Below are 14,262 nucleotides of genomic sequence, written 5' to 3' on the forward strand. Positions count from 1 at the left end.
CCAGTGATTTTGGAGCCCAAGAAAATAAAGTCTGTCACTGTTTCCATCATTTCCCCATCTATTTGCCATGAAGTGACGGGACCAGATGCCATGATCTTAGTTTTTTGAATTGCAATAGATAATAGGTAAAAAGGAAGTACATGGTGACCAGTCATAAGGAAGGACATTCCTAGCGGTCAGACACATTGAAAAATGGAACAAGCTGGTTCATTGCTGGACATGTGGGCAGGAACTGAACGACTGTCTGTGGCGATGTGTCTGAGGAAACTTCCCGTGATGAGAAAACTGGCTGGGACGGCCTCTAAGATCTTTTTCAATTCCAAGATGCTCAGGACTTAGTTTCCATGAGAAAGATGAGCATCTATCCTTGTGTCCATTGTTACTGTAAGGCTGGATTCTGGTGCGACCTTGTTCATCTCCCCCTTTGCAGCCCTTTTCTGTCAGAACTAAAGGCTAGAAACATGACTCCTTAAATGTAATAAGGATAGAAAACTTTATCCTGTGTACCCAACACGTCTTTCTAGTTTAATCTTCCATTGCACATGGCAACCCACTCCAGTATTCTTGCCTGGAGAATCCCATGGACAGAGGAGCCTGGCAGGCTACAGTCCATGGGTTTGCAAAGAGTCAGACAGGACTGAAGTGATTTAGCATGCTCTCCACATTTCCACAACAGTCACCTTGTCTTTTCCTTCCATCCTTCTCACCTGGCTCCACCCTCTCCTGTGAGAGGGCAAGGTCAGACACCAGTCTCTGGCCCTGACAGATCAGAATGAGGATCGTATGGCAAACACAATGTGTTCCCGGGCCCTTGGTAAATGTGGCTGCTGATGACAAGAAACACATGAATCTTCCAACCTGAGAGAGCAGGGACAAGGTCAACTTTGAAGGCACAAGAGTGGGGGATGAGGAGCCCAGGGCCATCACCCAGCACGACTGGCTCCCCAACTGGGGAATGTCCAATCTCTGCTGCTCTTCCCGTGGGTCCTCACCAGCTCTTTCCCTCAAGAAGTATGCTTTCCCCTTCGTATGTTCATGTACAAATCAAAATGATGCCACCTCTGGGTCTCTTTGTTAACCCCAACAATGTAAAGAATCATATATAACTGAACGCTCCTTCATGTGAAGCTAGTTTTAGTCAATTTCAAAATGCACACACTTAAAAATAGAAACCTGTGAGTACTAGGCAGGGTCTGAAGCCTTCACAATGTGAGAGTGCCCCCCACCCACCCGTCTTCTCTTTCCATCTGAGCAGCCAGCTGCCTTCAACACAGCATCCATCTTTGCACTGCCTACCTCATCTCCTCCCCCCACAGTGTAAGCTCTGAAAGATCAGAGGTGCCTTCCCAGTGCTGAGCACCCAGTTTCTGTTATTTAGTTTCTCAGTCGTGTCTGACTCTTTGCGACCCGACGGACTGTAGCCTGCCAGGCTCCTCTGTCCATGGGATTTCCCAGGTAAGGGTACTGGAGTGGGTTGCCATTTCCTCCTCCAGAGGATCTTCCCCACCCAGGGATCAAACCCATGTCTCCTGCATTGGCAGGTGGATTCTTTATCCCTGAGCCACCAAGGAAGCCCTGAACACTTAGCAGGTGACACCAAACATCTGCCAAATAAATGCAATGTTCTGGCAGACGCCATCTTCCCGGCAGGCAGGTCACACGTGCTGTCTCCTTGCTCTGCACCCACGGTGGCTGGTAAGACCTGGAACCTCTTATGAGCTCACTGACTGTGCTGGGATCCTGAATTATTGTTGTTAATGATTGTTGTTGTTGCTGTTATTTGCTTTAGAAAAGCAGAATTGATCTACCACCACCTTTAGCTTAAGCTCATATCAGGAAAGTTTTAGATTGTTGGAAATTGTGAGTAGAGTAGTATTAGTCTCAGTTGTATCTGGCTTTTTGCAACCCCATGGACTGTAGCCCACCAGGCTCCTCTGTCCATGGGATTCTCTAGGCAAAAATACTGGAGTGGGTTGCCATTTCCTCCTGCAGGGGACCTTCCCAACTGTACATAAAGGAGACTTCATTAATGTGCATTAGAGGATACCCCAGGTTAACCTGTTATAGAAAACTGTCTTTTGAGTCTTTAAATTCTATACCAATTCTATACCTCTGGTTGGCAGAGTGTTTGTTTCTTTATTTAGGTATTAAGGTGAATGACCTGGGGCTATTTGTTTCCATCAACCTGACTGCAAATCTAAAGGCACAGTTGAAATGTCTATTTTTCTTGCTATCCTCAGAAGAGATTGCTGCAAATCTACTCTATGATTCTCGTTCTTTTTAGCTTACAATACAAATAGCTTATTATTTTTTGCAACCTATGTCTTATAATAAAGCAGTGCTTAAAAATTAAATAGCAGAAAGTTCAGTTGCCATATAGGCCACGAAAATGATTTGCTGGTAGTGATTTTTAAGCTTGATTCTAAATAGATTTACGAAGAATGGCAACTTGGAAGACATGATTCAAATTTTGCTATATAAGGTACCTTGAAATTATAGGCTCACTCTCCCTAAAATTTCAAAAAGCGTAGAGCTTAGACTCTTAAAGGTATAGCAGTGATAAAAGCTTTCACAGTCATTTCTAAAAAGCAACACTTCATAGTTTTCTCTCTTCAGTGGTTCTCTAATATACTTGTAGAAGGAAGGCAATGGAAAGCCAAGAATAAAGATAGCTGAGCTCTCCACAACTGGGCTTCCTGCCTACTTTCCCTGCCCAAAGTAAAGAGGAGACACCATCTTGCAACAGAGGCTTCATATATAACTGGGCAAGTCCAGTGACAGCATTTGATGCCCCATATCTCTTGGTTCTTCTTGTTGCCAATGGTTGGTCTGGTGATGGTGGTGAAATGGGAGCAATTAATCTGTAGATGAGGGAGGGCTTCCTTTAACAGTTGAAGGGTACTGTCTGGCATGATTCCAAAGACTTGTAGTGTTTTTAATGTGGGAATTTCTGCAAGTTCAAGTAAAGTTTCAGGTATTATGTCATACTGCTACTGCTAAGTCACTTCAGTCATGTCCGACTCTGTGCGATCCCATAGACGGCAGCCCACCAGGCTCCCCCATCCCTGAGATTCTCCAGGCAAGAACACTGGAGTGGGCTGCCATTTCCTTCTCCAATGCAGGAAAGTGAAAAGTGAAAGTGAAGTTGCTCAGTCGTGTCCGACTCTCAGCGACCCCATGAACTACAGCCCACCAGGCTCATCCATCCATGGGATTTTCCAGGCAAGAGTACTGGAGTGGGGTGCCATTCACAGCACCAACTGAATGATAGGTGTTGGAGGTAGTTGAGTTGGTAAAATTCTGGAAAGCAGTCATTTTTCAGCATGACACTATCGCTTAAGTCTAGGTGGGCAAGATTGGGACATCTTCCAGCTAAGGTAGAGACATCAAATCTCTGCAGGTTCTTTCAGTACCCGGTGAGGTTCAGCTGGGTGACGGTCTCCGACACAGTGTGCAACAGCCACCTGTACGTGTTTTTCAGTGAAGTCATAGCACCAAGAGAGGTTCAGCTCATCCAATCTGGAACAGCTGTTCAGCAAAGTCTTCAGGGCAGATTCAGAGAATCCAGAACACCCAGAAAGGTTTAGTTGCAGTAAATCTGTGTTCTGAGCAAGATTATTGACAATGGGATCTGAAAGCCGGAGGCCTTCCAAGGCTGAGATTCTGCAACTTGGAGCAGTGAGACAGAAGGCTGTGCAGGGTAGACACATCGATCACAGAGTTTGACAGGTCCAGGTGCTGTAGACGAAAAGGGCTGAAATGTTCAACTAATGGTTGGTCCATAAATGATCATGGACAGCAGAAGGCGACCACCCCTTGGGACAGCAGCCAACCAACCACGATCTGGGTAGAGGTTTCTGCCCACAAGGTCTACAGTTTGCCAGAGAAACTCATCAAACACTAGATGATATCATCTCTTACAAACACTGGAGACTTTCAGGAGTTCAGGGAGGCACAGACAGGAAAAGATTCCTAATAGCAGCTCATCTAGAAGGGAGTCCCAAGAAACACCTGGAAAGTTCTCTCAGTTTAGCTTAGGTCTGCAGACAATCACAACGTCCTTGTAATTCACTTTGCTTTTCAGCCATTTTCGTGGGGAACTCTGTGGGTGGCTCAGGTTTGAAAGCAGTTCCTGGGGGATGTTCTCACTGTCCACCTCCTCCTTCTCCAGGGCTGAGACCCCCATGCCTGAAAGCATTTCAGAAGTCTTGCTAGAACCCCATCCCCATGTGAAACTGGCAGTAACGTTGCTATTCTGGTCAGGTATCTCCTGGAGGTGTTTCCTGTGAATGGCATCTGCAGGTTCAGGAGTTTTAAATGCGTGCATTAATTGCAGAGATGCCTGCCTCCCAGATTCCCACTTTGGTGTGCAGTGAAATTGTGAAGTTGAAAGCTGCTGCTGCTGCTGCTAAGTTGCTTCAGTTGTGTCCAACTCTGTGCGGCCCCATAGACGGCAGCCCACCAGGTACCCTCGTCCCTGAGATTCTCCAGGCAAGAACACTGGAGTGGGTTGCCATTTCCTTCTCCAATGCATGAAAAGGGAAAATGAAGTCGCTCGGTTGTGTCCGACTCTTCGCAACCCCATGGACTACAGCCTACCAGGCTCCTCCATCCATGGGATTTTCCAGGCAAGAGTACTGGAGTGGGGTGCCATCGCCTTCTCTAAGTTGAAAACTAAAGTGATCTTAAATGCTTCTCTTCTACTTTATCATTATAACAACACAGCGATGAAGACTTTACCTTAACTATACTCCCAGATGGATTTAGCCACATTTAAGAGCCACAATGGCTCCGTTTTGTTCAAAATATATCCATATGTTTTCATGTCTGGGTTTACTAATAGCCCTTGTTATATACAGCATCTCCTATCTCACCTTTCATTTTCATTAATAGGTATATTCCCCACTCTTTCACACAATATTCATACAGAATATGTACAGAAACTTGACTATTATTTGCTGAAAATCACTAAAATAGATGTTATTAACGTCTCTCAGGAAATTTTACTTGCAAAATTTAGAAATCACTCGTGCCACTTCCAGCCCTTCATGCATTAATGTGGGGGAAAAAAACATTTATTTTTGCACTGGGCTGAAGAACCACGTGTTTATATGCTTTAATAAAGTAGTGTCACCTCACTTACAGGCAGAAATGCACCGAGGTCATAGGCAAAACACTCTCCGACATACATCACAGCAGGATCCTCAAAAAAAAAAAAGAAATGCACCGAGGTAAGATGCCTGAGTTCGGGAGCCAGACGGTTCCACATCAGATGATGAGAGCACCGAGGCAGAGAGAGCGGCGACACTGTGATCACGTGTGTGTCTCAACGGAAGAAACGTCTGATTAAATATATTCCTTGAGCCTGAAGTATCTGCTCGGAGACTTGATGGCCACAGAAGACACCCATCTAATGCCTTAAGCAGCCTCAGGTGTGTGTCTATCTCACAGACCCTTCTCACTCTGGACCCTAACATGCTATTAACATAAAATGAATAAACTCCAACAGGGTGTCCTGTGGGGACCCCTCTTGTCTGCATACCCTTGCAGCCATCTCTGGGAATATGAGGAAGGCATTTAACTCCTGTGTGTGTCTACTGAGTTTAATCGTTTTTACTTTTATTCAGATTGACAACTGAGTGTTTTTAAATGATGGGGCTCATTGACAAAACCTCATTCCACAGGCAGATCAGCACAAAGCCTTGGTTTTGTAATTCTGAGACACTAAGACTTAGAAATTAAGTTGTCAATCAACTCTGTCTCTTCTCTTCAAATAAAGGAGGAAAATCTCTGATATGGGATCTGTGTATAATGAAGTTATTCTGGCCCCTTTCCTAGGAAAAGCAGGTACACAGAACTCATCAAATTAAATATCATCCTACAACAGCCCAGATGATGTCTGTGGAAGGTAGAAGATCAGAAGAAATCCATGAGTTGCCTCTTGAGCTTGACTTGTGTGTGTGAGGATTTCTGCATCCATACAGACCCCAGGAAATGTGGTTTTGCTACATGTGTGAAGTAGCAGAAGCCTCAATCCTTGCAACATCATAGATGAAGATTTTCAGTTCTTCATCTCAGTGTAAGGGCAGAGTCAGAAGGCAGGCTTAACTTGGTTCTGCAGGCTCTTGGGTAACATAGAGGCTTGGACCAGAGCATGGACCGGAGCTGGCCATGTAGATCACCTCAAGGCAAAAACGTCAAGCCAGGGCAACATGATACACACACAGGACGCACACCACTTGTGGCCAGTAACTTACCAAGCATGTACAGCGTCGTACCTGCCCAGTGGGAACACTACTTCCTTTACTCCATGTTCAAAGACAAAGACAGGAGCTTTGGGCCCCAATTTCCAAACATTGGGTCAGCTGCCATGGCTGCATTTGTCACAGCACTTTGGTTCTCATTTCTTGAGACTATGATTTTTGATGAATTCTTTACATGGAAAAAGAACTTTTCCTTTTTTTTTTGATGACATGACTTTATTTTATTTTGTCTATGAAATTTGATTAAACTAATTAGAGACTCAGTTTCCTTACTAAGTGGCAATAACATCTTCCTCATTATTAACAAGTAAGAGATTGTTTTTAAACTATAATGCACCACACAAATGTTAGCAATCTTTTGAGTGGAACTCCAAAATCATATCAATCATTTCCTGTCCTGGAGTGGAATCTGAAGCTTTTTCTCAAAGTGAAAAGGGGCTGTCTCCTTTAAGATCGGATTTAAGTAGCATTGCAAGCTGACCTGGGTCTGGCCAGTGGTCCAGAGCCTGGTGTCTCTGCACGTTTGCCCACGGCTGCCTCCTCACTGCACACAGGTGTGTGTGACTGTGACCATCCACATGAACTTGCCTGCGACATCACCAGGGGCTCCAGCCCTGCTACAGCTTCCCTGGCTTTTAAAGAAGGACATTTCCACATGGTAAAAGTGTGATAACTTTAAACAAATTTGCTATAAATGAAGAAGGAAGCATCACTTACCCCAAATGAAGCCAATCTGAGATCCTTCATTTGCTTCTGACCCTGAACCAGAAAGGAACTGAAAAATGGACCGGTTGGACTCCCTGAAACAAACGATGCTTGAGTGGTTTCATGCATACTAACTGCCTTTGATGTAAATGGGGCCATCCGTCAGCAGCCACTGGCACAGCAGTGACCTCCCTCACTGCTGCCAGCCCCACACGAGAGGACCAAAGCCCATCCAGGTGCCAGGAGGCCAGCAGACTCCCTCCACCCGGAGACACTCTCTTCAGAGAGGATTCCGGTGGGGACTCGAGGAAGCTGGTAGGCAGGAGTCTGGCAGGGGACTCTCTGAACATATTATTAGGGAATTTGAAGTCTTAGCTATTGTGGGCCCACTCCCTGCTCCTACAAAGAAAGAAAACTAAATATAGAACTGCCGCATGATCCAGCAATCCCACTCCTACACATTTATCTGGAGAAAATCATAATTTGAAAAGAAGCATGCCCCCCTATATTCATAGCAGTACTATTTACAATAGCCAGGACATGGAAGCAACCTCAGCATCCATCAACAGAGGAATGGATAAAGATGTACCACAGACACACACACACAGGAATAGTACTCAGCTATAAAAAAGAACAAAGTAATACCATCTGCAGCACCATGTATGGGCCTACAGATGATCACACTAAATGAAGTAAGTCAGACAGAGGAAGACAAACACCATATGATACCACTTATATGTGGAAGCCAATTCAAAAATGAGAGAAATGAACTTCTTTACAAGACAGAGACAGACTCACAGATCTCAAAATCAAATTTATGGTTACCAAAGGGGAAAGGTGGAGGGAAGTGATAAATTAGGAGACTGGGATTAACAGTTACACATTACTATATATAAGATAGATAACCAACAAGGATTTACTATAGAGCACAGGGAACTCTACTCAATACTCTGTAATAACCTAAATAGGAAAAGAATCTGAAAAAGTATGGATACATGCATATATATAATTGATTCACTTTGCTGAACACCTGAAATTAACACAGCATAATACAATAACAATTTAAAAAAAAAAAGAGTAAATTAGGTGCCATCTTCATCAAACCCAAGGACAGGTGATGCCTCCCAACACCATTCTCAGAGGTAAAACTAGGGGAAGGCATCCCTGGCCTCCATCCTCCCATGCACTGGGTTGGTGCCCAACTTCACATCTGTGTCAGGACTCAGCCCTCCCATCCCTGTACCTGGCATGTGGTTCTTGACAGGGCAGGGCCCCCACGTGTGGACTCCATCCTGGACTCAAAGCTCCTGTGCAGAAGGAAGGGAAAGGCCCCCTCCCACAGATTAACAAGTTGCTGCATGCTGTTGCCCTTTGTTTCTTTTAAAACAAATATATGCTTATAGACTTGCGATCTGTGTGATGAACTCAGCATGCAAATAAAAGGAGATGGATTGGAGTCATTTTCAGACAAGATGCACCTCGAAGGAGCCCGCAAATGGCCATTCATTTCCTCACCTCTAGGCTGACAGAACACTGACATTCAAGTCAAAGGCATGTCCTAATCGTCACGCATGTAACCACTTTTTTCTTTTTTTCACATTTGTATGCTAATCATGAGAAGCAAAAATAGACTTAGATTGGAAATCAAAGATGGGCTGTACACAGGTAATAGAGTGCTGGAGCACTTTATTTAAAGATAGAAGGCTCTCGGACCAGGCTTTATTATTGAACTAAGACTATCTATCCTTTTTGACACTTTTTAAATTAAGTTCTTCCTCTAATTTATGCTTTTGTCAGCTTTCTTCCCTTACCTGGTTTTAAACTGGCTTTTTCCCCCTCTCTCTCAAAGTAATAAACTACTCCAGAGCAGAGGGAAAAAAATTTTAATGACCCTAGAAATTCAGATTAACAAAATGGATCATTTGTACACAGCCACAGAATTATGAATCCTTCTGAAATATTGGTGAGGAAATTCCGCCTGATGCAAAATTTCATTTTCTTGCTCTCTGACATCTGACTCCCCCGCCCCTTTTCAAACGGAATGGTTATGGAACCTTTTTATTAAGGTCAAATCCTAAAAAGTAGAAGGGCTTGGGGGATCATTTTGGGGCACAAGGCAAAAAGCTTTTTTACTTTTCTTTTGAATGAAAGTCGACAAGCTCCAGCAGCATATTAACACAGCAAACAGAAAACAGCTTGAAGAAGCTGGACTTGCACCCCCATCCATCCTGCCTCCTCCCCGGATGTCAGCCCGACCCCCTATCATTGTGATGCCTGCCTTCCTCCCAGGATGTCCTGCGTGCAACTGAATTCACAGAGTTCAGGGAGCTGGAGTCAAACAGAACAGGGAGCAGCTGCACGACCACACATGTGGCAGTCAGATCATCTACTCTGATGCCTTGTTGGAATAAACTGGGGACAACATAACCAATCTCCCCAACTTAACACAACTCCTACCTGGAAAACGCAAGCCAGACCTAATATGCAAATCCTTCTGCTGCTTGGCACCATTTTTGTTGTAACATTGTCTGTACAGACAGAAAAAAATATGTATGTACTGCAATGCTAAGTGGAATTTTTAATTGCTTAGATTTGATAAAGAATGCTTAATCTAAACTCAGTTTCAAAATAGCAATGACTGGTTTGTAGCATATTCACCCCCCCTCCCAAAACTATGTAATTTCTCAACAGAATCTCCACAAACAGCTTGTTTCTGCTTTTCCCACATGAAGCAAGTTGTTTCTTCTGTGGAGACCAAATCCATGCCTCCTTGCAGCCTACCTGGATTCTACCACCCATCCAGTGGGTGGAGACCACAGGCCTCTGCGGGAACTTCAAATACCACCCATCTCTCACCATCTAACACTCCAGTCATTGGGGACCGAGTAGCATAGTAAACACCAAATGTGTGGCAGGGCCAGCCGGCTCTCAGCTGGCCTGTGTTCCTACCCTGCCAGGCTGTGTGACCTCTCCTGGCCTCAGCTTCCCCACCTGTAAAATGGGGTAGTAATCGCTCCTGCCTAACCCAGATGTCCTGTGCATTAGAACAAAGCCTGGCATGTAGCAGGAGCTGTTACAGTGTTACTATGTATAGGTGTTACATAAACTAAACTCAACCCATGTGATCCATTTGAAAAGAATTAAATCACACTTTTATTGAATGACCACTAGAAATCACAGTGTAGGTGCTACAGGTAAATATCCTTGTCTTAGGACTTCTTTGGTGGTCCAATGGCTAAGACTCCATACTCCCAATGCAGAGGGCTCAGGTTCAATTCCTGGTCAGGGGACTAGATCCCACATGCTGCAACTAAGACCTGGTACAGCCAAAAAAAAAAAGTTATTAAAAATATATCCCTTGTCTTAAAACATTGCTGTCTAGTACAAGATCTAAGACAAGTGTGCAAAGAAGTAATCAATAAAACAGAATGAATGTTAAACTTTTTCCTAGAATGAATTCCAAAAGAAAAGATCAGTATTAAATGAAGTTCAAAGAAAGATGAAGCTGCAAGTCATTGAGGAAAGCTAAAAGCTAATGTAGAATGGCATTTAATATGATTTTTTGAGAATTACTAAAATTTTAATAATGAGATAATAATGCATGAGTCAGAGAGATCAATAGAACAGAACTGATAGCCACGATGAGACCTTAAATTCCTATAGGAATCTGTGTACAATGAGGAGTGTCCCCTCCACTCTATGCATGCCCCCCACACCTGCATGAACACAGTACTGCCAGCACATATATAGCACCCAGGCTGCAGGCTTGCGGGTGTGGAGTTGGCCAGCTTGGGTGCAAACCAGGGTCACCAGTTCTGAGCTCCATCATCATAATACTTAAGGCTCCTCAGCCCCCTCTGCATCTCTAAACTAGGACACTGATAACAGTACTCTCTTCCTACATCGTTGCAAGGATTAAATTAAGCTGTTAGCACTTGTTCAAAAAGCACAAGATAAATGGCACAATTAAGTTTTCGTTTACTACAATTATTTTTTTTATTTTATTTTATTTTTAAACTTTACATAATTGTATTAGTTTTGCCAAATATCAAAATGAATCCGCCACAGGTATACATGTGTTCCCCATCCTGAACCCTCCTCCCTCCTCCCTCCCCATACCATCCCTCTGGGTCGTCCCAGTGCACTAGCCCCAAGCATCCAGTATCGTGCATCAAACCTGGACTGGCGACTCGTTTCATACATGATATTTTACATGTTTCAATGCCATTCTCCCAAATCTTCCCACCCTCTCCCTCTCCCATAGAGTCCATAAGATACATATATATATATATATCAGTATATATGTATATATCATATGCAAATATATATAATAACTTCTCATTTTGTGTCCCAGCAACCCTGGTTTTTTCCCCCATTTTTTTGTTTCTCCTTCGGCTGCATTTTGGGTGATGCTTTTAGTCTGTCTTCTATTCATGGATTCAATTATGTTTTTGGTTTTGTCTATTTTGCTCTTTACCAGTAGTGCTGAAATTGTTTACCATGTTTTTCATTTTCAGTTGTTCCATTTTGTTCTTTTTCAAATTTTCGATGTCAGTTTTCAATACCATGCTTCATTCTTATATTTTCGAGCCTCTCTTTTCTCTATTAAAACATATTAAACCTACTTAGTTTATATTCTAAATCTGATCAGTATACTTCCCAATTCTGTTCAGGCTGAGTTTTGCTTTATTTCTGTTCTTTCCTTTGGAGGCTTTTAAATGGTGAGTTCATGTGTCTTGCAGATATTTTTCTTTTCAGATCTACCTGAAGTAGCATCACTTCCATTACCTGCAGACATTATCAACCTGAGACCACTTTACAGGAAATTCTCAAAGTCAGCTTTTCAACCCCATGGTGTGAATTCAGGCGACAAGCAGAGTGACAGCTCCTCAGGGTTACAAATGGTCGTGAGCCCAGCCCAAGTCATGCAGCTTTAATCCCGTTTCCACCCTTCCCAAGGTGGGGGGAACCCCAAGGCCCCCAGCTCTTTGTTCCAGACACGGTGGGAGCCTGCCTCCTGTCCCATGTTCCCTTAGGAACCACAGCACAAGTTCTGGGTCTCGAAGAGCTGGCAGCTAACCCTCTGAGAGCCAAAGCTACTGTGACACTATTTAATCTGGCCTGTGAGGTCCCTGATTTTAAATTGTTTTCAGCCTTCTGCTGACTCCTTCTGTCTATCCAGCTCGGCGATATATTTCAAAACAATTAATCCAGCTTTTTTTTTTTAATGGTCTCCATTGGAAGGGTATGAAAGTTAGCTTGTCCACCAGGCTGCCAAGCATAGAAGTGCTTTTCTCTCTTTGTAATCTCTTCCTTATTAAGAATGGTAATGAGGATACGGTTGTTATAGTATTATACAGACTGCTGTATACTTAAACATTCATGAAAAATAGTAAAAGGAAACCTAAACATTAAACTCAAGAAGATAGTAAAAATAAATACTAAAACAGTAGATGGAAGGGATGACTAAATTCTTAAAATGTTAAGTAATTTAAAGAACAAAAAATTAGCTATCGATATAATAAACAAAGTTAAGTGTTTTTTTGTTTGTTTCATCTTTGACCAAATCTGTAAAATTGACGAGAGGTTGGAAAACCATGGCCTGCAGGCCAGATCCTGCCTGCCACCTGTTTTTGTATGATACTCGAGTTCAAATGGTTTTTAGATTTTTAAATAGTTATGGGAAAATGAAGAATAATATTTTGTGACACATGAAAATTAAATGAAATTCAAATTTCAGTGGCCATAATAAAGTTCCATTGGAACTGAGTCACATTCATTTATTTATGTCTCTGGCTACTTCGCTGCTACAAGTGCAAAGCTGAAGAGCTGTGATTGAGACCGAATGGCTCACTCAGCCTATATATTCACTCCCTGGTCCTTTACAGATAAATGTGCCGAGCCTCAAAATAAACCTCAGGTAAAATGGCCAAAGAGAGAGAGATACAAGAGAGAGAAAAAATAGAAACATGTAGCACACATTAAAAAAGCAACGTAAACACAAATACAGAGGAGATGTTAAACTTTATAGTTCCCTTTGAAAGTGAACTTGAAAATGTTGATTAAACATATTATTTCTAGAAAGACGCCCATTACTGGCATGTTATCAGGATGAAGTAGAATGCCTGAGTAGCTGGCTGATGATGGAAGAAGTGTTTAACCTTGTCATGGAGATAAATCTCCTTTTCTTCAAACTGGCCTTATGTGCTAATGTTTTACAAGGCAGTTACCTCAAATCCAATAATTTCTATTTTATTTCACTCTTTTGAATCATAAATTAGAACAGAAATTTTAACATATGGACACCAAGGGGCGAAGGAAGGCATAAATTGGGAGATTGGGAATGACATGTATATACCACTATGTATCAAGCATCACTACGAACAAAGCTAGTGGAGGTGATGGAATTCCAGTTGAGCTATTTCAAATCCTGAAAAATGATGCTGTTAAAGTGCTGCACTCAATATGCCAGAAAATTTGGAAAGCTCAGCAGTGACCACAGGACTGGAAAAGGTCAGTTTTCATTCCAATCCCAAAGAAAGGCAATGCCAAAGAATACTCAAACTACTGCACAATTGCACTCATCTCACACGTTAGTAAAGTAAAGCTCAAAATTCTCCAAGCCAGGCTTCAGCAATACATGAACCATGAACTTCCAGATGTTCAAGCTGGTTTTAGAAAAGGCAGAGGAACCAGAGATCAAATTGCCAACATCCACTGGATCATCGAAAAAGCTAGAGAGTTCCAGAAAAACATCTATTTCTGCTTTATTGACTATGCCAAAGCCTTTGACTGTGTGGATCACAATAAACTGTGGAAAATTCTTCAAGAGATGGGAATACCAGACCACCTGACCTGCCTCTTGAGAAACCTATACGCAGGTCAGGAAGCAACAGTTAGAACTGGACATGGAACAACAGACTGGTTCCAAATAGGAAAAGGAGTACGTCAAGGCTGTATATTGTCACCCTGCTAATTTAACTTATATGCAGAGTACATCATGAGAAACGCTGGGCTGGAAGAAGCACAAGCTGGAATCAAGATTGCCAGGAGAAATATCAATAACTTCAGATATGTAGATGACACCACCCTTATGGCAGAAAGTGAAGAGGAACTCAAAAGCCTCTTGATGAAAGTGAAAGAGGAGAGTGAAAAAGTTGGCTTAAAGCTCAACATTCAGAAAACGAAGATCATGGCATCTGATCCCATCACTTCATGGGAAATAGATGGGGAAACAGTGTCAGATTTTATTTTTTTGGGCTCCAAAATCACTGCAGATGGTGATTGAACCCAT

At 42.8% G+C, this 14,262-nt stretch overlaps 1 protein-coding gene and 1 pseudogene across 3 annotated transcripts in view; both read right to left on the reverse strand.

Moving 5' to 3' along the window:
* Positions 1–14,262, reverse strand: part of ST18 (suppression of tumorigenicity 18, zinc finger) — a 267,179-nt gene that overhangs the window by 150,617 nt on the left and 102,300 nt on the right. The window lies entirely within an intron of this gene.
* Positions 2,454–4,352, reverse strand: LOC104987862 (annotated as a pseudogene).

Source organism: Bison bison, unplaced genomic scaffold, assembly GCF_000754665.1.
Source record: "Bison bison bison isolate TAMUID 2011002044 unplaced genomic scaffold, Bison_UMD1.0 scf7180017864108, whole genome shotgun sequence".
NCBI classification, from domain to species: Eukaryota; Metazoa; Chordata; class Mammalia; order Artiodactyla; family Bovidae; genus Bison; species Bison bison.